The sequence below is a fragment of the Schistosoma mansoni genome, chromosome 1 (assembly GCF_000237925.1).
Source record: "Schistosoma mansoni strain Puerto Rico chromosome 1, complete genome".
NCBI lineage: Eukaryota > Metazoa > Platyhelminthes > Trematoda > Strigeidida > Schistosomatidae > Schistosoma > Schistosoma mansoni.
Genome location: NC_031495.1, coordinates 52447615 through 52471586, shown reverse-complemented (window position 1 = coordinate 52471586; position 23972 = coordinate 52447615). Strand labels below are relative to the sequence as shown.

At 32.5% G+C, this 23972-nt stretch overlaps 1 non-coding gene across 1 annotated transcript; it reads right to left on the bottom strand.

The window, feature by feature from the left end:
* Positions 1–19300: 19300 nt before the first annotated feature.
* Positions 19301–19367, bottom strand: Smp_tRNA_01043_Gln_TTG.1.1. The gene has a single exon. It is a non-coding gene (tRNA).
* Positions 19368–23972: the final 4605 nt, after the last annotated feature.

Below are 23972 nucleotides of genomic sequence, written 5' to 3'. Positions count from 1 at the left end.
AGTCCTGATAGCCTTGTTAACCTTGTTAAATAATCTCGCTGATATATCCAAATGTTGATCGTAAGAATAACATAAGTGAATATAAACTCTTAATTATTTTAAAAATGATTTTCTTCTCAAAATCAATAGCAGCTAGAGATCTATTTAAAAAATTTGTGAGCTCTACATAGCTACTTCCAATCTGGTTTGAAATTACTCAATAACTGGCATACAGAAATACACAATACCAGAAGCCAAAAGGTTAGGTCTATGGAAATTGAGCTCTGTATGTTAGAATCCAGTGATTCATTTTTTTAAAACTTTAGTCAACTAGTAATGTATTGCAAACTTTATCCAATGTTATTGATATATTACTGACTCACTCTCGTCCTGATTGTCTACAAAGATAAAGACTACCCACCAGAACTTCGACATATCCATACTACTATTTTCTTTATGTGTATGTCTTCTATTTATCGTTATCAATCAGAAGTTTTTGTTTTTTTGTTGGATGATAATGGGACATTCAGAATGATAATAATGGTAATAATAACAATAATAATAGCAACTATATTTCGATATATTTTTGTCGAATGGAGATTGATCTACAGTCAATACAAATACATATACTATTACTATGAATGAATTATCTATGCACTTGAATTTTCTAAACCAGTTTTGAAATTCTATTGATTCATAATACTGACTTGCGAAATCAACCAATTTCTAGGTCGTGTAAATTTCATAAATCCTATTTCAATATGGTACTTCTTCTGATGTGAAAATTCACAACGTTTAGAGCATAGAAATTGATCACATGATTACTATTTTCTTTACCCTTTAACTGAATTATTTTTTTCACATTTGTGTCAGAGAATAATCTTAAAACTGTATTTTATTTATGAAATAATGCACAGATGACAGATTGCAAACAACTGAGGTGAAATCAGTTTGGCTCATCCTACAATATTCAGTGCTTTTTAAGTTATACATAATAAACCATGACCCCAGGGGGTATTCGAGTAGTATGAGAGACGTTACATTTGAAAACATTTTACAAACACTTTAACCTCTCGTGCTTTTCTAATAGACTCTTCCACTTAATATAAGTCCCGTAACTGTTAATTTACTAAAGATAATTCAGTTATCTAAACTATTTTGAGATCAGTTCTAATCATGAATAGAATTTATTCTGAAGAAACTTGTCAAATAATCTCACTGATAAATCCGAATGTTGATCGTAAGAATAACATATGGTTTTTATCAGGAATTTTGTAAACATATTTTTCACATTCCCTCAGAGGTTTCTGATTTACGTACAAAAATTGACACTCGTAAACAAGTATCAAGTAAATAGTTTTATGAAAAGACTACATTTGCTTAGTTTTTCAACGTTCCACTACGTTTTATGGATTGTCTACTTGATATTTTGTGTTTTGTTAAACCTAATTATCTCATAGTTGTATAAAACATCAATAATAATGATACTTTTTATTCACAAATTGACATTAGATAAAAAAAGTATAGAAAACTTGTAGACGTTTGGTGAGTTCTTCAATCCAATTTGAAGCAAATGTTAAAAGTATGTCATAAGGCAGTTAAAGTTGAATAATGCAGAATATTCAATCCTAACCGAATGGTCTCACATCAAGCGGTTCACTGTAAAAGCTTAGTGTTCCAAGTTAGATTTAATAATCCAATGTATTGAGTAGTTCCATGTTTGACAAAACGGTTATTCAACTGTCTCTAGTTTTCTTTAATTCCTCAGTGTCGAAAAATAATCTCTATTATGTTAATGTTTCTTATAATTCAGATCACCCTGAAAAAATCATTCATATTGCCATTAAATATATTGCTCGTCGAATGTCTAACTACTTATATTGCCCAATAGTATATGTTTCAATACAACAATAATTTATCATACTAAGTAATAAAAGTATTCCAAATATTCATCGACTTTATGTGGTATATCATATGCCATAACGCTCAGATGGTACAAGAAATGGTTTGAAAAATTGCGTGATTTTGTAAGTCCGCACACCATGTCGGACGTGAAATTAACATTATCAGTGGCAATGGGTGTTCGTCAAGTAATACTGCGAATTGACTGAATTAGGAAATGTGAGTCATTGGGTATGAACTCTGCCGTCTAGATGTTAGGCGTCCACTTTGATGCGCGATGGTCTTAAGTCACTCCCTGGTGGACTCCTAAAAACACACTGCTGAGGAATCCTAAATTAGGCAAAAACAACTACCCAATGACTCCTGATTTTCAGCAATTGTCTAACTAGAAGTCAACCTGTGATGCTAATAACGAATTTAAAACTATTCACAAATCTTCCATATTAATAATCAATACATAATAATTTGATCCGATAGACATGAACAAAAACATACCATAAAAGAATATTCAAGCTAGAGAAGAGACAGTAGCAATAAAAAAACCCATGTAATTCCTAGCATAGAATCACAGCTGGAGATGAACTGAATGTAATAGCAGACGAAAAAAAGTAGGAGTTCCATAAAAATTAAATGTAAAAACCATAAGGACATATGTCTGTTGGGATTTTCATTTTGTTACAGAAAACAACATGATTTTAGAATTGCTTTTATTGTTCCATATATATATATTCCTTTTTCTAATTGGTAGTATTATTTAGTTATGTAATAAATACTAATTAAATTTTTTTAGGCGTATTCAGCTAGAAATAACTTGACTAGTTACTAACCAATGATTATGAATAGATAATAAAGCAAATGGAATTCCTAACATTTTGTTACCTTGTCGCTCACTTTATTTCTTCAGTTGAAAAAAAAGTAATGTTCACAGGTTGATACAAGTCTGAATTATAAAACATAGTAATGAATCGGATCAAATGGTCAGTTATTGTTAGAAACAAGTTTTAACATGCTACTGTGATGCTTGTCAAACTTGATGTACTACTGCGCATGAGAATTGATATATATATATATATATATAATGATTAGACGATCGAGTTCATAAGTATATTTGTAGCGTAGTTTTGCTTAGACTGTGTGTGATTATTTTTGGATTAGCATTTAGAGCTAGTTGGTCATGAAGACCATTTTTTCCACACATTGGGATTTAGCATTGTATTAAATACTTCAAAAACTAATGTTTTTATAATAATGATTTCTGAGTAAAATCTATGTGTATAGTTTGAAATATTTCGGTGATTAGCTTTAATGTATATTTTGACACAAACACTACTTTCTTTTGCACACCAGAAATTCTGTCGCAAACTGACTTCTTTCATATTTAACTGTTACCATGTTTATCCTAGCCTTGTTAGAGTAAATGCCTTGGATTAAGTGTAAGAACTCGGTACTAACAGTTACCTATTTAATTGCGCCTGATACTCCTCGTGAATGAGCAAAGGCAACCCACCAATATTCTCTATCGAACTCTTTCCTAGACAATCCTTCCTAGTTGTTTCCAGTTGCTATTCATCCTTTTCATGTTTACTTCCAATTCCTTACGCTATACGTTATTTGACCTTCCTCTTTTCTGTTTCCCCTCAGCATTCCAAGTTAACTCTTGCTTCGTGTTTCAGTTTCATGATTTCCTCAATGTGTGTCCTATCTACTTACAACGTCTATTACTAATTTCCTCTTAAACTGGAAGTTGACTTGTTTTCTTCCACAGTAGGTTGTTGTTGATGGTATCCTGCCAAAAACGGACATCGAGTATCTTGTGTAGACAATTGTTTATAAATACTTATAAATTTTTGATGATGGTTGTAGTAGTTCTCCAAGTTTCAGCTCCATACAGTAGAACTGTCTTGACGTTCGTATTGAAGATTGTGACTTTGATTTTGGTTGACATTCGTTTCGAGTTCCATATGTTCTTCAATCGTAGGAATGTGGCCCTTGCTTTGTCGATCCCCGCCTTTACTTCTGCATTAGATCCTTCACGTTCATCGATGATGCCGTCCAGATAGGTGCATGAAGTGTTTCACCTCTTCCAGGGTTTCGCCATCAAGTGTGATTGGGTCGCTGTTCTCTGTGTTGTATTTGAGCATCTTGCTTTTCCCTTTTGTGTATGTAGAGACCTACTGATGCAGAGGCTTCTGATACACTGATTATCTTGACTTTCGTTTGCTCGTGTGTATCAAATAGAAGAACTAGGTCATCTGCGAATTCCAAATCGTCTAGTTGCATTCGAGCTATGCATTGTATTTCGTGCTTCCTGTCAGATATCGATGTTTTCATAATCTGACCAAGTACCAGAAAAAAGGGAAAAGTAGGAGAGTAAGCAGCCTGGTCTAGCTCCCGTCCTCATTCGGAATGCATCTGTCAGATGTCCTTCATGCACCGCATCGCACTTCAGTCCGTCGTATGAAGTCTGGATGATGTTAATAACTTTCTCAGGTACAGCGTAGTGTTGAATATTACCAGTAAAGATCACTAATTCTTCAGTGGTTAGAGGAAGTCAACAAGAAACTGCTGATCTAGTTTTTCGTGCTAGCTGGTTATTGTCATCAAGGCTTAGAGGTTCTCACAGGAACTCTAGATGACTGTAATATCATGGTTGGAGAATAAAGTATTTCGTTTATGGTAGGTTATTGATAGAGTAATTTATAACATTTTTCAGGTTAGAATCTTAATAAAAAGTGGTAAAAGCAGTAACCAGTGGAGTTCAACCAGGTCTGTTTTGAGATATCAACTCACTGAAGACATTGGTGAATGGTTGCTCAATTTCGTGGATTGGTTGAAGTTAGACATTAACACCGTTAGATGCCGGTCGGCTCAGTGGTCTAGTGGTTAAGTGCTCGCGCGCGAGAATGATAGGTTCTGGGATCTAATCTCGCTCGCGTGCGGGATCGTGGATGCGCACTGCTGAGAAGTCCCATGATAGGACGAAACTGCCGTTCAGTGCTTCCAGGTTTTCCATAGTGGTCTAGCTTCAATTGGCTCATGATTTCAACTATATAAAAATTGGTAGATTTTAAAATATTACGACGTAAAATAAATGTTGAATTATGCATATAAAGAGTTAAACTTTAATGTTAATTATGGAATTAACCTTGAATTGTCGTAAATACATCAGCGTTAAGTAATGAATTTTCATTGAAAGCTGATAGAGTAAATGACGATAAAATGTTAAATGATCTAACTCGTAACAGGACGTGAAAATATCTGTTCCAATAAGCAACTTATCAACTGATATCATGAGTCGATTGAACCTAGACCACCATGGAAAACCTGAAAGCACTGGAAGGCCGTTTCGTACTATTGTGAGACTCTTCAGCAGTGAGCATCCACGATCCCGCTTTGCGGGGTTCGAACCCAGAACGGCCGTTCAGTGGTTCCAGGCTTTCCATGGTGGTCTAGTTTCAATTGACTCATGATCTCAACTACATAAAATTATTGAAATCTCCACAAAACCCCCTTCTGATAATTACCAACTGATAGTTGATAAAGTAATTTTTAAGCGATTATATAGCCTTTATCATTTTAAGAATACATATTTTGGAAAACATTTATTTTCGCTTAGTTCCTCGTCTAAACTAATTTTTTTCGTTCCATCAAAAGATAACTTTAACCAATCTACATTAAGATACTAACGAAACAGAACTCATTGTTCACCCATTAATTTCTCATTTGTCTTTGAAGAGATCTGATTCAATATACATAAATACTGACAACTTAAGAAAACAATAGATTTATTACAACTCAAATGATTTCTTTAATGTTTTGAGCGTTATCGAATAGTTTTCTAGCTGAAACCAAGATACTTGAAAAATGAAACAATCAATCTATAATGAAACTGTTTCTTATGTCTTGCTGATAAACATTCAAAAGGAAATAACCTATGTTTAAAGTTTTCTGTAAATTAAATTTGTTATGATGATAAGTGAAGAACTTAGGTTTAACCAAAATGAATGATTTATGTGTAACTCAGCGACAGTTCATTACCGCTCATGGTTTCTTTTTCGTTTTTTTGATATAAGAAATATCAAGTTGATTATATTTCATGTTCCCCTCCTTTTTCAGGTGATTTTCTTACAAATTTAACTCATAGTGTTACTTAACACAAATCTAAACAATCTTTTTTGTTAGATGACTCATTATAAGTAGTAATGGTAGAAATAGAACTAAATTAAAAATGTATCTGAGGCTGAAAAAGGAAACACACAACTTCTGATGAAATAAATAGTCAAAATAAAAAACAATTATAACTCATCTACTTTTCTTAGTTTCTATCTCTTATCCCTACTTTACTTTTCTCTTTTCCACAAACTATCATTGTCTTAGAAATCAAAAAGTTATCCGTAACTCTCTTTTTCAAATCTTTGTTTATATGCAATAAGATAAAAATCATGGTGCAGTAACTCTATGTAGTATATATACATATATATAAACTAATGAATATAATGTTTAAAGAAAAGGTTGTAAGTCATACGAACTATATTCAGTAGAGGAAGAAATTCATAAAAATTCCTTAATGTATTGACATCATGCCAAAATGTAAACTAAACATAAACAGAATTGATGAATCACATACATCGGCTCCCCATCATATAGTTTCACTATTTGTCTTTTTTATTTCATTTACCTAATGCTTTATTTCATTTTTTCCTTTAATTCTTGTGTTATTCATTACTTTACTAATGTTATTTATGTAAAAAGATAAATAGCCTACTATTATATTTTACAATTATAATTGTCATTACCACTAGTAATAAAGGTTACATTTCATCTCATAATTGGACATATTCATTCTATTGTATTTACATAGAGTAATGATATGTCGTTAATTTTTTTTCTCTTTTCCTTGTTATGAATATTACTACCAGTTTACTACAATATTAATGTATTTGTGTGTGTGTGTGTGTGTCCATATGCATCTCTACCAAACATACCGGGAAAATATTTAGCGTTTTGCTTATTTGTATTAGTCAAATGATTGTGATTTTAGTTAGTTACTAATTTCGTTTAGCATATTATGTCTGATCATTCGGTTAAAAAAAAGGCTATTATACATTCTACTATAGAGAAAAATGTTAATGAGAGATCATTAGAAAATATATTTTATCTGTATGTGGGATAAATTCTGGTAGTTGTAAATTATACTACTGTCATTTTTAAAGTTGTCTAAGTGGATCCATTTGAAATTCGAGTACTATTCCATTTTACTGTTTGTTTTTATCATAGCCAGTACATTAGCTAGATAAATATTGAAAACAAAAGATCACTGAATAGTTATTTGGACCTATTTTTTGAGATCACTCAAAAAGACGACAGGAATAAAGTAAAATTCTTTAAATTTGGGTTCAAAGACGATACTTTTAGATAAATCAAAATCGGATGGTTCAATCCCAGTCATATAATGCGAACACCATCCAATGCTCTGAGTGATACTTCTCCCATTACTGACATATTTAAGTAGAATTAGAAACAGCTTCCTACAGAAATTCTTCTGAAAGCCTGTTAGTTATCTACTGTTGTTATCTATTTACTAAATGTACATGAACTGTTACATTTTCAGTTGAAAAATGTGGTTTTTAGGAAGAGATAATCTGAATCAAGAACAACGAAAACGATCTCATGAAAATAATAGAAAGTTCAGCTGTTCGACTTTATGTCATAATTAGTAGGTAATACAGTAGGTTCGGTGTTTGATCATAGAGTAAGTCAATAGTTCATAGCAGTTATGACAAAACAGCTTTTTAGTGACTTCAAATAACAGTTACAGTCACTTAATTATTCAAAAATTTAGCTTTATAGTGGTATATATCAGTTGGGGTTTATAGAAACTGCTAAATTGTTTTGAGATCATAAACTGATCTAAGTTAGATAACCATTTAAAACCAGGAAGCAATAGACAGTTATTCATTTCGAGCATGGGATCCTCAGCACTGAGCATCCGAGACCCTAGCACTTAGGATTAAACCTAAGACCTCCCATTATCTTCGATTTGTACATTCCCTATGACTTCTGCACATAACTCCAGAAATTCTCTCTCAAACCTGGTCACCAGTGAGAACAACCGTAAAGCGAATGAGGAATGTACCCACTAAAGACATTGAAAGATGTTCGTGCGATAACGTGGATTGATGGAAACTAGACTTTAGCACCATTAAAATATGGCTCAGTGATCTAGAGGTTAAGCATTCACGCACGAGACTGAAGGTCGTGGGCTTGATTCCCGCCTACACGGTCGTGAATGTGTACTGCTAATGAGCCCTATAATAGGACAAAACGGCTGTACGGTGCCTCTCCGTTTTCAACAATGGTATAACTAAGATCTGCTAATGATCTCAATAAAGTTATTATGATTTGTATGGCAACAGGTCACAACTTATAACAGTACTGTTAAGTGGACAATACTGGTTTGCAATCATCCAACCTTACTATGGTACCTTTTGAGTTATTTATATCAATTATTTTGTTATGTTCTTAAGAGACAAGAGATGTCAAGCACAGATATACGGGAAAAATTACATGATTCTTCATTACGCTTCTCTTTTTGAAATAGCATTTACCAAGGTGTACTTTGGAAACACCGGTTAAGTTTTAAGATAGTTTTAGCCTTGAAATTATCATGCGGAGAATCATTGGTCATGATTTATTATTATGTTGATCGATCTATACTCCTACTCTTGTGAAGTAATGTAAATTTCTCTTCGACCAAGCACATAAGACCACATTCCCACTAACTTCAACAAAGGTGATATGAAAAGCTTGGGAATTCTTTGTTTGATGGGTCAACTAATCCCAATATACATTTTAACGTTGTTTATAAGATTAGTTCAAACAACCTTGAGTTTTAAAGCAACGAAAGGGATTCATTGAGCTAGCAAAAGTAAGGGGATGTTACAATATTCTTTCCAACTCTGTCACTTTCTAGAGCTGTACAATAGCCATTCTAGTTGTTTTTTTAGATATATTATTGATAATGAAATAGAGAATTACTGCGTCATTAATAGAGGTATTAAAAGTTAATTAAAATCTAATCAAAATATAATTATAGTGAAAGTAATATATATGAAAGATTATTCGTTTGGAGTTTATAATCAAGATGAACAATATGAACGAAAACACGTCAAAAACAATTAGTAGAATCAGAAAAAGTTGTTAGGACCTTGGTAAGCAAAACAGTTGAAAATATCTCGCCTAAAAACTGATGAATTACCGAAGACTCTAATAAGCATAAGTGTCTTATACGCCCTACCTCAGAACCAGTTCATCTAGCTTTATGAATATTTTTGAATGAGGAATATGGTGTAGATAAATAACAGAAACTGGATAATCTGCATACACCTTTTGATAAGTATACTGGAAGGTTTCGGTATGCATTTTAAAACAGTAAACAGGCATATAAACGTTGAGGTGGGTCAAAGTGGTAGTTTATTCTTGTGTCAGGCATCTACTAGAAAATAAAATTCATAGTTCGTTTGAATAAGAGACGTTCTTTGACAGTTATTTCCTTAAAATCTTTGGGGTTGTGTTTCTTTTGTATCAGATGTTAATCCTTTATCCCATTATAACTCTCTAGAACCTCAGAAGCTTTGAATACCAATGAGGTTGTTATGTCTGAAGCGGTTACGAGTTAACTTGGTCAGCGAATGGAACAAAGACTTGTGACCAGAAACCAATAAGCTATCTATTTTGACGCTTCCCAGACCCACTAACTAGAGTGAGAAGTCCAAGTTGGAAGTGGGGAAGATATATTCCGTAAGCAGCCAGAAGTACAAGTAATTGTAACAGGAAGAAATCAAACGTATATATACAGCATAAAATTGTCCTTGAGAAGCATTACAAAATAGCGTATTAAACGATACAACGGACCAATAGCGTTTAAGATTTGTCTAAGCGGGAAATACGACCCCTAGGTGGAAAGAGCACTTTTGGCGCGAAAACAAAGAAATTCAAATTTTCAAAATAAAAATACAAGTCATTTACCAAGTGATTTCTGGGGATTTAACATTCCCAACAGAGGTTGAAGCTTACATTGAATACATCAAAAGAAATAGATCTAATCTTTGTACTTTCCCCTAACTTAACTAATTATTCCTTTCAATCGATTTCATATCCTATTGATTTATCAGCTTTATAATCATTACATATTATAAAAAACACAGATTGCGTAGATTGAACCAGGTACAACTATATTAACCTTTCAATCACACTCAATATATCCACGATAAATGTAAAATTTTATAATCATTAAAACTAATTCAACTCTTATCAATAGTTCTTCTCTTATTTTAATGATAGTGATATAAAAAAAGGAGAAACATATATTTTACAAAATTGTTCCTCTATTCGCTTTATTTTTCCTCGTTAGTTTGTCCAAAATAGAAACAAGCAAAAACAGGTTTATTAATTTGACATGAGTCAGTCAAGAAATGTAAAATGTAAATATTTTAAGAAAAAATCCCCCTTCCCAAATTTTCCACTACTTGAGATTGAATAAACATCATGGATTTTAATTTAATTTCACTGTTATTATTGTTTTATATGTTACTAAGATATGAGAAGTTTTAATTTGAAGAATTGTAAAACACCAGTAATTACTGGATAGTTGTCATATTGTAGATTGAAATACCTCAATAATGAGGACCTGACTGAATTATCCTTAAAAATAAAATTGCTAGTAAAAGTGCACTATACTGATGGCCTTGAGTAAAACGGAGTTAAGATAATGTTCCGTATAGTTTTTCAAGAACTTAAAAGTGCAGTAATGAATAGTTTGCATGTTTTCAATAGCTAAGTAATAACTGGCAATATTTAATTCCTAAAATGCTTGAAATTAATACAGATATCTACTAATCAACCAAGCAGTATATGAGATATAGTGCCTGGACCAAATTACTAAAAATATCTGCTCCTGATGCAGATTTTATGGTAAAGTACTTGATGTGATTTAGTGACTAGCCAGAGATGTTTGTATGACCTGATCGCATCCTCTCATATCAACTACTGACTTTAAATCTCAACTCCAAGTTTTTGAGGTTTGTTAAACAAAATGGTGGGAAAGTATCACTGCATTAAAGCTGATATCACTTCGTGAATACCCTTAGACCTAATTCGTGACCATAACACAATTCCAGTTTAATTTCTATTATTTAACCCTATTCTTTTTGCATTAGAGCTGATGTCATCTGATGACGAAAACCCTTAACTCACAACGTTAGCCCAACTTTTAATAGGTAAACTTAACCTTTTACTTTGACAATAATGAATAATTTAACATCCAAGGGATAACTTATCATAAATTAAAATCACTATTCCACTGTAATTTTATTACATTTTATTGCTAATTGTTTTATAGCTATGGAATATCTTCTGATTGTGTGATAAGTTGTTCAAGGTCGTCAGTATAGTATACTTTTTCGAAACACGTAATTGAACGATATTATTGTCCTTACTGATGACTAGTTCTGATATAGGTTATGGAAACTGTAGTGTGAAGTCGTGACTGGTGGAGTTTTCAACCATTCTGATAATGAGGAAGACGTCATCGATAACACTGGATGACCCCTGTGTTATTATTGAATTTGGAAATGTAGACTATTTAATTCCAATTTAATAAGATAAAAGTAAAACTGTTTCCACAACGCCTGAAAGTCATGAGTTCGATCCGATATAATATATGAACACAGTTGCTCAGTGCCTCTTGTTTTAAAATAGTTCTCAGAATAACATCTACTCGTGACAGAAAATATCTTCGAATTGATCAAGCCTATTAATTCAGGCACTGAAATGAGGACGATAATGTCAAGTTACTGAGTTGGAATTCAGTGATTGGGATTTGCAAACTTTTGTTCTTTACTAATGTTACCAATGAATAGCATCTATAGATGATAGCATTAGTAGCAGCTTGATTGACTAACGTTACATTTAATGGCTTATCACTAAACTTCCGGAAATCGTTCTTCCTAACCTGGATAAGATTTGGGCTTCATAAAAAACTCGTCGGAAAGGATTCTCAAAAAATTACATTATTTATCTGTAAGCATTTAGTTAAGTAACATTTTTAATTTAACTTACGGGTGGAGGACGCGATTTTCCAAACTAAAAGGCATTCTATAAAAATAAATGTTGAATGAATTAATATACAGCTCCTACAATTTGCATCACAGTGATGCTTTTCTTTCCGGCTATCATATCGGTGTAATCAGCAGTCAAAATAGGTAACTTGAGAAACTCCAAAAATGCAGACATAATTGGTTCATAAATATTTGGTCCATTTATCTCAATCTTTTTCCCAGGCTGAGCTTACTTTATTCAAAGTCAATCATTCATTTTTGTGTTACTTGACCACGTTTTCCTGTATAAGCTATTTTGTTATCTTCATGCTCTATTTGTCCTTGAAAAAACCAATCCAAATGTCTAATCTCTACAACTTGGATAAAAAAATGTAGATCACATTCATCGATATATAGGCTTAATTAATCTCTTTTTTAAAACTTTGCTTACAATTATTGTTTATATACAAGTTATGATGACAGAAATATGTGTATGAGTGCCAGTAAGCCTATATACATTGATAATAAACTGACATTAGAAAAGTAGTTTGATCATTATTGTCATCTTCTGTTCGAACAGTAATTTCCTTTTTTCTCATTATGCCTCAAGAAATAGCATTCTGTCTATTTTTCGAAACAGAATCCCATCCAATTACAGACTGATGTGAGCACAATCTGATGATCAAATGTACTAAATCCAAGACTGATATTATGTACATCAACTTCAAGAAAGTTCTATCAACCAGTTAGTTCTATTTGATAATCCATTTTGAATCATATGGACTTTGTGTTAAATTAGCTCAAAATATGCAGTTTACGAAGGAACTGACAAAAGTAAATGTATCTTTTTATTTATGAGAAAATGTTATTTATTACTCAGATTGTAGTTTTAGTAACTAGCATAAACTGAGAAAAATGATAATGATTACCTATAGTCTTTTGATGATTTTTGTTTAGTTGCTTTCGGTTTTATATCTGGAAAGATTTTGATAAAATCCATCTTTATCTGAGACACAGGGGTTCTACAGAAAAGCTAAAATTTTTTCCCAGATCTTCATTGAATTATATGCTTTTGTCTCATTTTAATTTGCATTCTCAGAATTTTATTTAATATTATCCCTAAGTATATTAACTGGTTTTGCAAAAAGTTTATATAATTTCTAAGTAATTTGAAAGGGTTTTGTGGAGATTTCAGTATTTTCATAGTTGAATTCACTAGCCAACTGAAGCTGGTCCACCATGGAATACCTTGAAGGACTGGACTGCCGTTTCGTCCTATTGTGGGAATCCTCAGCAGTGCGCATCCACGATCTCACCTCGCGAGGTTCAAACCCAGGACCTATTGGTCTCGCGCCAGAGCGCTTAGCCACTAGACCACTGAGCTGGCATCCGATGGTGTTAATCTCTAACCGTAAAGATGTTTAAAAAGATGGAGTTCTATTAATCCCTCAGTGATCTCTGTATCAATTATTCTTTATAAGTGACTGTCTGCAAAAGTTTATGATAGAATGAATGTTCGTTGTCCTTTGTTTTCAAGTTAACAATCCTCTTTTAAACTGAACTGTACGTTTCCTGCCAAATGTGGTTAGATTCTGTAAATATGTACAAAAATAAAAATTCTGTAACTTCCTGAAATAAACTTTGAAAGTTATGACATCATGTATCGAAAAAACATGGAATATTAGAGGATGATGTACGAAAGTAACCTTCCTGCTAAAAACAGGTGTTTGTGCTTTGATTTTTGTAACCTTTGTTCTTAGAAATATCTATTAACAGTACTCAAATAGACAATAATATGTAATTGCAGTTGTCTTCTATCCAATAACGAAATCATTTATTTTGCAAGAAAAAGTTGATGGACGCTTATTACTAGTTTCCTTCTGAAAAAAATCAGTATATAAACGTTGTTTTCCATTTCTACGTCATCTGTTTGTTTTGGTACTACTTACAAATGATTAGTATGTTATTGGTGATAATTTATAGTTACATATGTTTACAATGATGAATGTTCTGTTTTTGACTACTATACATGCACATTACAGAAAAAAGCATTTTTTAAGGTAATTATTAGTTTTGTAATTTACTAAGTTATATGAAATTTGAAACATTATCCCTTCCTCCTTCATATCAGAGACGATTCAAACTATGTGAATACTATAGGTATAGTTTCAAACATTTGGAAAGCGAGATATTTTCCATGTACTTTATAAGCATTTACTAAGTGGAAAAAGTAAGCGATAAGAATTATCAAGGAGTTGACAAAAAGGAAAACATTTTTTGTGACCAGCTACAGGTTCCTGATCTTTTATTTATTCTGATTATGCATAATTTGGTGTCAAATAATTTCAGGTCATTGTGAAAAAACATAAAAACTAAGCTTTGTGATGATTGAAACTTGTCAACCACGTGTATCTGAATAACAGATCCCTCCATTTAGTCAATATTTATCAGGCCAATTGAACTGTAGTATAGACTTTCTCAGCATTGTGATCGTATTTAAAACTTATTCGACAGAATTAGATTACTACTTTGAACTGAATATATCAGAAAAATGCTTACAACTCAGTGGTAAAACGATATGGTGCTCTTCGGAAGACCTAAAGTCTCGTGAATTTATTCGTGTGCAGAGAAATGAGCACACACGGATAAATGCTTCCAAACTTGACAAACGATTATCAAACACTTCTTGAATACGATCAGGTTACCCACCATTTAGTCAGATAGTTTAATTTGTATAAAATAGTCATAACTCATGCCATCTTCATGGGAATCTATGAATAATTTCACGTCAGTATTAGGTTGATAGAGAATGCTTAGAAAACTGTTGGAACTCATTTTTTCAATACCCAAGTTTGTGAAACGTTTGTTCATTTATCTTGTACTAACTTTTCCTCTTAGATCAAATGACATCAATAATTTTCAATGATTTAATTGCTACCAAATGGTTGTATCTTTCAAATTCAGTAAGCATATCATTTACAGAAATTTGAATGTAACTGAATCTGAGTTATTTTATAAAACAATAATAAAAGTACGGGCTTTTACATTTCAAATAATTATTGCCTAACTCACTATGACTAAGTGTATTCTTGACATTTATACATAATAATAAACACAACATCTAACTGATTGTGAACACACTGTTGATACTTTAAAAGCATTCCGAATACGTTACGTTGAGGCTATCTCTATTAAAATAACTGAAACCAAACTTAAGTATTTTAAAGGAGACAGTTGTAAAGCTCTTACTAACCTGGTAACTTATATTTCAATAGTAAATTTATTTCCTTAATTCTTGGGTTATTTTTTTAAGCTTTACTCATCTTACTCTGTTAATATATCGAATTTTATGATTATTACTTAATGTTTGTACTCTAGAAGTGTGTCTTCATGTGTTCTATAACTCTTTTCTACTGAAATTTTTACGTTTAGTAATGTGAATATTCATTCACTTCACTATTTTATAACCCTTCCATAACTGCCGTTGTTAATCTACTGATCTTCATGAATATTATAAATAATTATTACTACTGTGTCTAGGTCGTAAGCTAACCCCCTTGTTATTCTTTCTTTACTTAAATTTATCCATGAGAAAAACTGTATAAAAGATTTCAAGTTATCTGTGATTTAATGGGCATATTGAAGCATTCTGTACATGATGCACAATAACTAAGTTTGAGAAACCTGATTAAAAGATTGACTGGCTAATTTTCTGCATAAATCACTGTTCAGTACTACCATTTCCATTTTGTTAAATAATACAACTGTACTTTGTCTCACCAGTTTAAATAATACAATTAATCCTAAACCAAAGTAAAAGTTCTGACTTTTAGTTCACCCTATACACAATTACACTCAAGTCAAACCAATAAGTGCATATGTGTATTTGAGAATTTTAGTATTCTTATGACTTAGACTGATGTTCTTAGGATGCATTCTGGTTATTGATATTTTTTAAGCTTATGGGGTCATGGATATTGAAGAATTTTATGGTTTTATATCAAGGACTGACTTCAATTAGTGAACTATTGAAAACCAAGAAGCACTAAATATCTGTTTTGTCCTAGTATGGAACTCTTCAGCATTGGATATCCGCGACGTTACCATGGCTCGAAATCAACAGAATTCTGAAGTTTAACCAATTGAATTGATGGTATATAGTCTATTATGAGGCCTGAAGGTTCTGAGTTCGACCCGTGATAGTACCATAGGTAGTCACCTTTAAGGTGTCCTAAATGTTAAGAAAACAACTATTCATGCTTTTCTGATTCTCATAGCTTCTTCAACTAACCTAAGATTTTGACGAAACAACCTTCAAAATATGTAAAATTTTCCAACAACCATTTAAACTTCAAAGTAAGTTTAGTCATTGGTATGCAAGCATATTATGACTGGTAAAAAATTTTCATTTGTTTGTACCAAGCCTACCATTATAACGACGACCTATAGTGAATGGGGAGATGAGAAAAAACAGGTTTGACAAATTCAGTCAGACCATAACTGAAACAAGCAATGTCTCTTCTATTGTCCTAGATATATATTACTCATCAATTGGTTTATTATTAATCATAGTGATTTTCTTGTAATAATTCTTAATTTTACAACAATATAAGTCACAATTCATTACCTACAAGAAAAAATGGGTATGTATATATGTGTATATTTGCATATCAGCCATACATAATATAGATATAAAATTTAATCCCCTAAAATAGATTGCCTCACCATGATTAAGGATGAGATTCAAATTTTCATGAATTATATTCTATGCCTACTGTCGTGGCTGTTCGATAATTCATGTAGAAATGAGTCATAAAAGAACAACTAATGACTCCAGTAAAAGGTACCTTAGGTTCCTTTTTTTAAATGACAGTAGATTTTTAAGGGAACAACCCACAGTTTATGGTTTACAGTGTTTGTTTTTACTAGGGTAGTATTTGTATATGTTTAAAATAATGATATCGATTCCTGTGGATGTGAATTATTCAAATCCAGCTTATCATAGTTAACACTGAGGATTGATCTTAGACAACCAGTAAAAACTATGGAGTACTGGACAGAGTTTTAGTCCTAGTATAGGATTCCTCGGCAATATGCGTACTGGGCTCTTCATGATATGATTCTATGAGTTCTAGTGAGGAGCTATAACCAGAGACTTTCAACCATATGAGGTGATAGACAGACAATAGAAGATGGTCGCACAGTATCACTGACTGACTGAACTTAGATATGTACATTTTTGATCCCGGCTCAGTGGTCTGGAGGTTAAGCAATAGCATGCTAGGTTTTCATTACTGATTAGTCCAATAGCAAATGGAATGGCAGACACACATTACTGAGAAGTCATACATTGGGAAATAGTAGCTATCTGCTTTCTACCTTATTTTTAATGATGGCTCAAATAGGGTATAAACATGATATAAACTATGTAAACCTAACCATCTCTACAAAGCTGCTATACTAACGAAAATTCCAGTTAGTTAGATCATAATTTCATCGTTTAAATTAACTTTCTTGTATAAAATAGTAACTACAAATTTGTTTTTACCACAATTTATGAAGAGCACTAACTGATTGAGGTTGTTAATGTGTCTTAACACAAGATGAGTATTCTTCTCTTCTTATTCTTTCGATTTTCACCTTTCTAAAACAGCTGACTTCCTTTAATACTTAAACTTAGTCTGACAATCATCTGATCGTTTGATTTCAAATAAACATTTTAGTGACCACTTGACTGTATACTATTTTTAAATACTGCATAATATTCAACTTTTTATCATTTTATCCTATATCAACTACTTAATTAAACCTTAGCTATAAATCTTCCCAGTTGATGTATTTTATAGATAGAAAAACTAGATTTCCTAACTTGTTATGATATGACTAGTTATGAAAATATCATTTGTGATAATGAACAAACATAAAATCGTGAATGCGCACTGCTGAGGAGTCCTACAATAGGACGAAACGGACGTCCAGTGCTTCCAAGTTTTCCATGGTGGTCTAGCTTCAATTAACTCATGAGCTCAACTATTGAAATAAAAATGTATTTATTTTTGTTTTAACTTTCCAAACAAACTAGACTAAGTGAAAATTTACAAAGAAAACAACCTTCAACATAAGGTAGATAAATATCTCATTATCGATTCAATTTTTCATTGATTTTACAGAAAATTGGGGGAAAAATAAATTTTGGATATGAAATGAAATATATATCTTTTTCTCAATCAACTTTCCTATCATTTCTGTAGTAATACTATTCATATTATAGTTAAATAACAATGAATGATATTGAAATCTTAATGATAACAAATAGTAGGGTCAAATTTATTTAATCTCTATTTGTGTATTAACTGGGATTATTTTTATTTGTCCATTTTAGAAACAATGTATTACATAATATATATAGGTACACGAATATTTATTTATTTATTTATTTATATAAACACATAAATATTGGCACAGAGGGGCACCAGATATATATGCGCCACATAAATCTCATTTGATTTATGTGAGGGCTGTGATACTGCCCGGGTGCCCAAACCGAAGCAGGTGGTTTCCTTAGGGGGCCACACTCGGAGCCTTCGACCTAAAGATCTGATCCGCAAGGCAGTGGAGCACCGTAAGGAGATGCACTCCCGTGGTAGCCGGTGACTAACGATTGATTCATACGCCGTTAGTTCCCTCAGGATATTGGAGCTTATGTGCACCATTGGTTTGGAATCAGGGTTTTTTCAACCCCCCGCTAGGTGAACTTTCCGTGTCTACTAACACGGTTAAAGCGCCGGACATTCGCTTTTCATCCTCTCAATTTTGTAAACAACACCCCAACCACGAGAGGCAGAGGCTATATACGCGTGGCCATTTGAGAGTATTTTGAGAGGGAGAGCGGACTCTCCCCACTCTCGGCCGTATCGGGGCATTTGAGGGCGAACACAGAATAGATGTTTATGTATATGTAAATATATAAATATTATTTAACAATTATGTTAATTAATAGGGGTTACTTCATAATAATATAAAAGTGTACAAAAATGATATTAAGAATTAAAGAGTAAGAATCATAGGGGGAATTCATTCAAACTATTATTGATTTTAAATTCATTTAGTATTGTTTTTTGAATCTTCCCACTAATGTTTAGGACTGTAACTGGTCAGTCTCTAATTGGCATATGTGCATACTGTGCGTATTGCCTCGACATAGCATTGATTCACAAGCATTGTAAGCAAAGATGGATAGTGGCTAGCATTGGAATCTAGGACGCACGTTTCGTCCTATTTGGGACTCGTCAGCTGGATGTACCTGCACCTCAGAGTTGATGTTCACTCTGGGACTCGAACCCAGTACCTTTCGCTTCAAACGCCATCGCGTTATCCACTCGGCCACTGAGTCATTTGTTGTTGATTATCTGTATCTTGCTATTGTTATTTTGAACTGCGATTGATCAGTCTCTTGTTGGCATATGTGCATTCTGTGAGGGCTGCCTCGATATTGCATGAAGTCACAAGCTTTATAAGCAAAGATAGACTGGCAGTGAATTTGATGTTTAAAAAGTCATTACGTTTAAAAGTTTAACAGTAGTAATGTATGGAGTTTTGTGGTTATTTATATAACTTTCACTGATGTCACTGGCAAGGTTTGTTCTTCTCTGCTCACTCTCATATTTCTGGTAATTAATAGTCAAGGAAATTTATAGAGACTTTTCAATTTTGATTTTGTTGTTATAACGAACCAACATCAACCGGATATTTAGTGGAAATCAGGAAGCAATGATTATTTGTTGCGTCCCAGTTTAAAATTCTTCTGTGACACGTATATCTCAGTCTGCTAATTGACTAAAGCCACAAATGTCAACTAATTGATCTTGACTCAGTAGTCTGAGTGTACCATATTTTTCTTTGAACCTTTAATTTGCAGTTCTAACAAATATGTAAAATCTTAAGTGAGTAATACTGGGTACTCTCAAATCAAAACCAAATGGTTCTCTAGTTAGCATTAATTTGTAATAAAAAGTAATTACAAGTTTTCAATAACCTAAACAAAATTAGATATTATTAAATGAAGTCTCACGCCTTTGTCCGATGACTTGAGTATACATCTGTACTATATAAGATGATTAATTTAGTAGTAGAATAGATTAATGCCATAATGATGATTCTGAAATCTCACATCATCTATCAAAATATTAAATTTCGACGAATATATTGTTTTTAGGGACAATGGATTTTATATCTGTCACACTTTTCAACTTAAAGTGTCGGTTAATGATCTAAATGTGGTAGAAATTGTCTAAAATATCGTTTTTGTAGGTCTTCTTTTAATTGTCATATTTTTTACATGACTTCCTGAAGACTTTTGATAAGAACAAGTTACATAGTGATAACTAATTTGTTTATATTTTCTGACTGAACTGGAGTGAGTATTTTTAGATGTATTCATAAATGTTGACTAATAATGTAATTAAAATCAGACTAATGTGGCTAAACTGATATTTTAATTATAGAATTGATTAGCTAATACACAAAGAATTGATCTTACGAATCAGAATAACCAATTAACCGACTGAATATAACAGGAAAATATAAGAATTTTGATGTTGTTCAGTTGGATAAGCTGGATGATGTAATTGCATAGAATACCGACCAGCATTCTCTAACACACTCTGTCCTAAGCCTTCCTTTCTAGTTCTATCCAATTGTTGTTCATTCTTCTCATGTCTGTCTACATTTTTCGGTGTAATGTGTTCTTTGGTCTTCCTCTTCTCCTTTGGCCTTGTGGATCCCATGTGAGGGCTTGTCTTGTGATGCAGTTGGGTGCCTCCCTCAATGCGTGTCCTATCCACTTCCAGCGCTTCTTCCTGATTTCTTCCTCCACTGGATGGAATCTGGTTTGTTCTCTCCCACAGTAGCTTGTTGCTGATAGTGTCTGGCCAACGGATCAGAAGTATCTTGCGCAGAAAACCGTTAATAAACACCTGTATCTTCTGCATGATGGCTTTCGTAGTTCTCCACGTCTCCGCCCCATACAATAGAACTGTCTCGATATTTGTATTGAAAATTCTAACCTTGGTGTTGGTTGACAATTGTTTTGAGTTCCAGATGTTCTTCAGTTGTAAATATGCTGCTCTTGCTTTGCCGATCCGCGTCTTCACATCTGCATCAGATCCACCGTGTTCATCGATGATACTCCCCAGATATGTAAAGTTTTCACATCTTCTAAAGCTTCTCCGTCAAGTGTAATTTGATTGGTTCATGTTGTGTTGTATCGGAGAGTCTTGCTTTTTCCTTTGTGTACATTGATACCTACTGCTACTGAGGCTGCTGCTACACTGATCGCTTTCTATTGCATTTGTTGTTGCGTTTGTGATGGAAGAGCCAGATCATCTGCGAATTCTAAATCGTCCAGCTGCATCCTAGCTGCCATCATATCCCATGTTTCCCTTCAGATGTTGACGTCTTCATGATCCAGTCGATAGACTAATAAAAAATGATATAAAATCTTTTTAATGTTATTAGAGGCTGACAACAAGTTCATCATGCGTTTACATTTAAAATTATCCCTTAATTTATGTTAATGATTGTTTTCAAATTTTAACAAAAAATATTTCATAAATGATATTGTGCTGTTTTCTTTTGTTGTAACCAAAATCTGTAAATAATATGCTTGAATAAGAAACGTAGTCAAACAAGTAAAGATACATTAAACAGCAACAAAAAAACATACATACTTTCATCAAAATGAAGACAGTAGTTGGTTAAAAGTTTATTTAAAATATTAATTAGTGATAAAAGAAATTAGTAGGAGAGAATTTGAAAGAAGGAAACATAAAAAGAAGATTGAAACATAAAAAAACAACAACAACAAAGAAATAAATTATGCATAATTTTTAAATGAATTTTATATCACATTGAAGGGTTGTCCCATGAATACCTAATTATAACAAATGAAAACTGTCACAAAACATTTTGATTCTTTCATTCATCTTGAAGCATATAAGTTTTTTTTAAGTCAAAAGGTTAAATCGCTATATATATAACCAGTGGAATATTTCTAGACGTGAGAGAAGCATTCAATTTTATTGATCAAGATATTTGTAGCATCGTCTATCATTAAATAGAGTACTGAAGTAGTATATTAAAATGCTAAAAGTCCATAGATGTCTTCCTGATGAAATAACCGTAACAAATAACGATTATTTATTAATCCTGGTATCTAAAAATGTTAACGTCTAACTCTAATCAATTTACGATACTGCATAAGCTTCATCTAATGTTTGCAGTGGACAATTGTCCCATATCCGACCCGGATTGAACTGGTTGTACCTTCTCGCTAGAACTCCAAGAGTTATATTTTGAGGCTAGTCACCAGTGAGCATATGATTATTTTTAAAATAGGGGATTTGTAAAGACTGTAGGATTTCCACAGTTTTAATCACGAACTGATCTTATGGTGAATTTATTGAAGTTGGAAACTAACACCGTTAAGTGCCACCACAGTGGTCTAAAGTATAGACGTTCCTGTGGAAGACTGAGGGTCCTAGGTTCTATTCATTTATGAGAGACAGTGGATACTCACTGCTGAGGATTTCCATACTGGGACGAAACGGCCATCCAGTGATTCCAGGTTATCTATAGTTGTCTAGCTAAAACTAGTTCGTAATTTGAAGACATGGAAACTCTACAATCGCCACAAATCCTCTATACCAATAATAGGAATGATGTTCAAATTAATTCTCCCTTCATCCGACCTTATATGGATTAAAGTTTTAACTGAAGGTGTTCTTGTCTGTTTATTGATATTCAGAAAATGAAATGGTCTATGAAAATCGTGAGGAACTATGCGAAGATTATTTAAATGTTTTTCTTATCCTCTAAATATTGAAACTAACTTCAGAATTGGTTTGTACGATTCACAATTTTGACCACAATTAACTAATTAGTTTGGCTATTTGACAATCTACCTAAACTCTATATCTTATATCACAGGAATTTTTTCCAATTCCATAGAAATATTCCCGACTGTATGATAATAACACTAACCTTGGCGTCTCACAAAGATTCTGTAAAGATATTTTGGTAAATGTGAAGCACAGATATTGCTGATAGATAGCTAATGTCATAGATAAAATGTCTTTGGATAGTATTTTGATCATAGTAGTCTGAGTTATGAACTAACCTTACAAAACTTTTGAAAATGTCAAGTACTATGAACCAAAAATCACCAGGTTTTTAATTATTATGTTAACAATATCCCTAAACCAAATTTGATGTATACATTAGTCCTGTCTACTTTGATACAAAACGTTGATAACATCTTTATTACTGAAAGGAATAACTGATTCCGCTAGACCATCCCAACTGTAATTGTCAAGCAAACTGACTGAAGGTAATCTAGACCTACTTAACTTCCTCATTGGTTAAATTTATATCATGAATCATTCAAATAGTTTGTTCTACTCATTTTTACTAATTCAGTTCAGCCAAGTTCTAAATCAGTCAAGTAATAAATCTGGGTTATGCAAGAAACTCAATAAATCAGTTACATCTGTTAGTTATTGCGTTGTAAATTGTGTGTCACACATTGAGTTACTGAATAATTAATGTCAAGCTATATCGTTTTAATATTTTTTTCAAATATGAATGAAGCAATGTAGTTAATACATGGTTAAGGAACGAGTCAATTAAAATCCAGAGAATGACAAAAGCAATCTAGGGACTCTTAACAATCTATTTGGATTCTTCTAAAGGCTCAAGAAGACAGATTTTCCATATCACTCTAAACGAATTTATGACAGTATTTTTGATTTATGGACAGAAAACATTTTAGAAGATTTCAGCAAGCTCATTAAACATATAAAATTTGTTCATAATTTATATTATTATTGTTTTTTTCCCATTTGTAAGATATGTTTTCTGATTGATTAGGAACTGGTTGAAATTATTAGTGATTGTTTTAAGCTAGACCATATACTAAACTTTTACTATCAATATAAG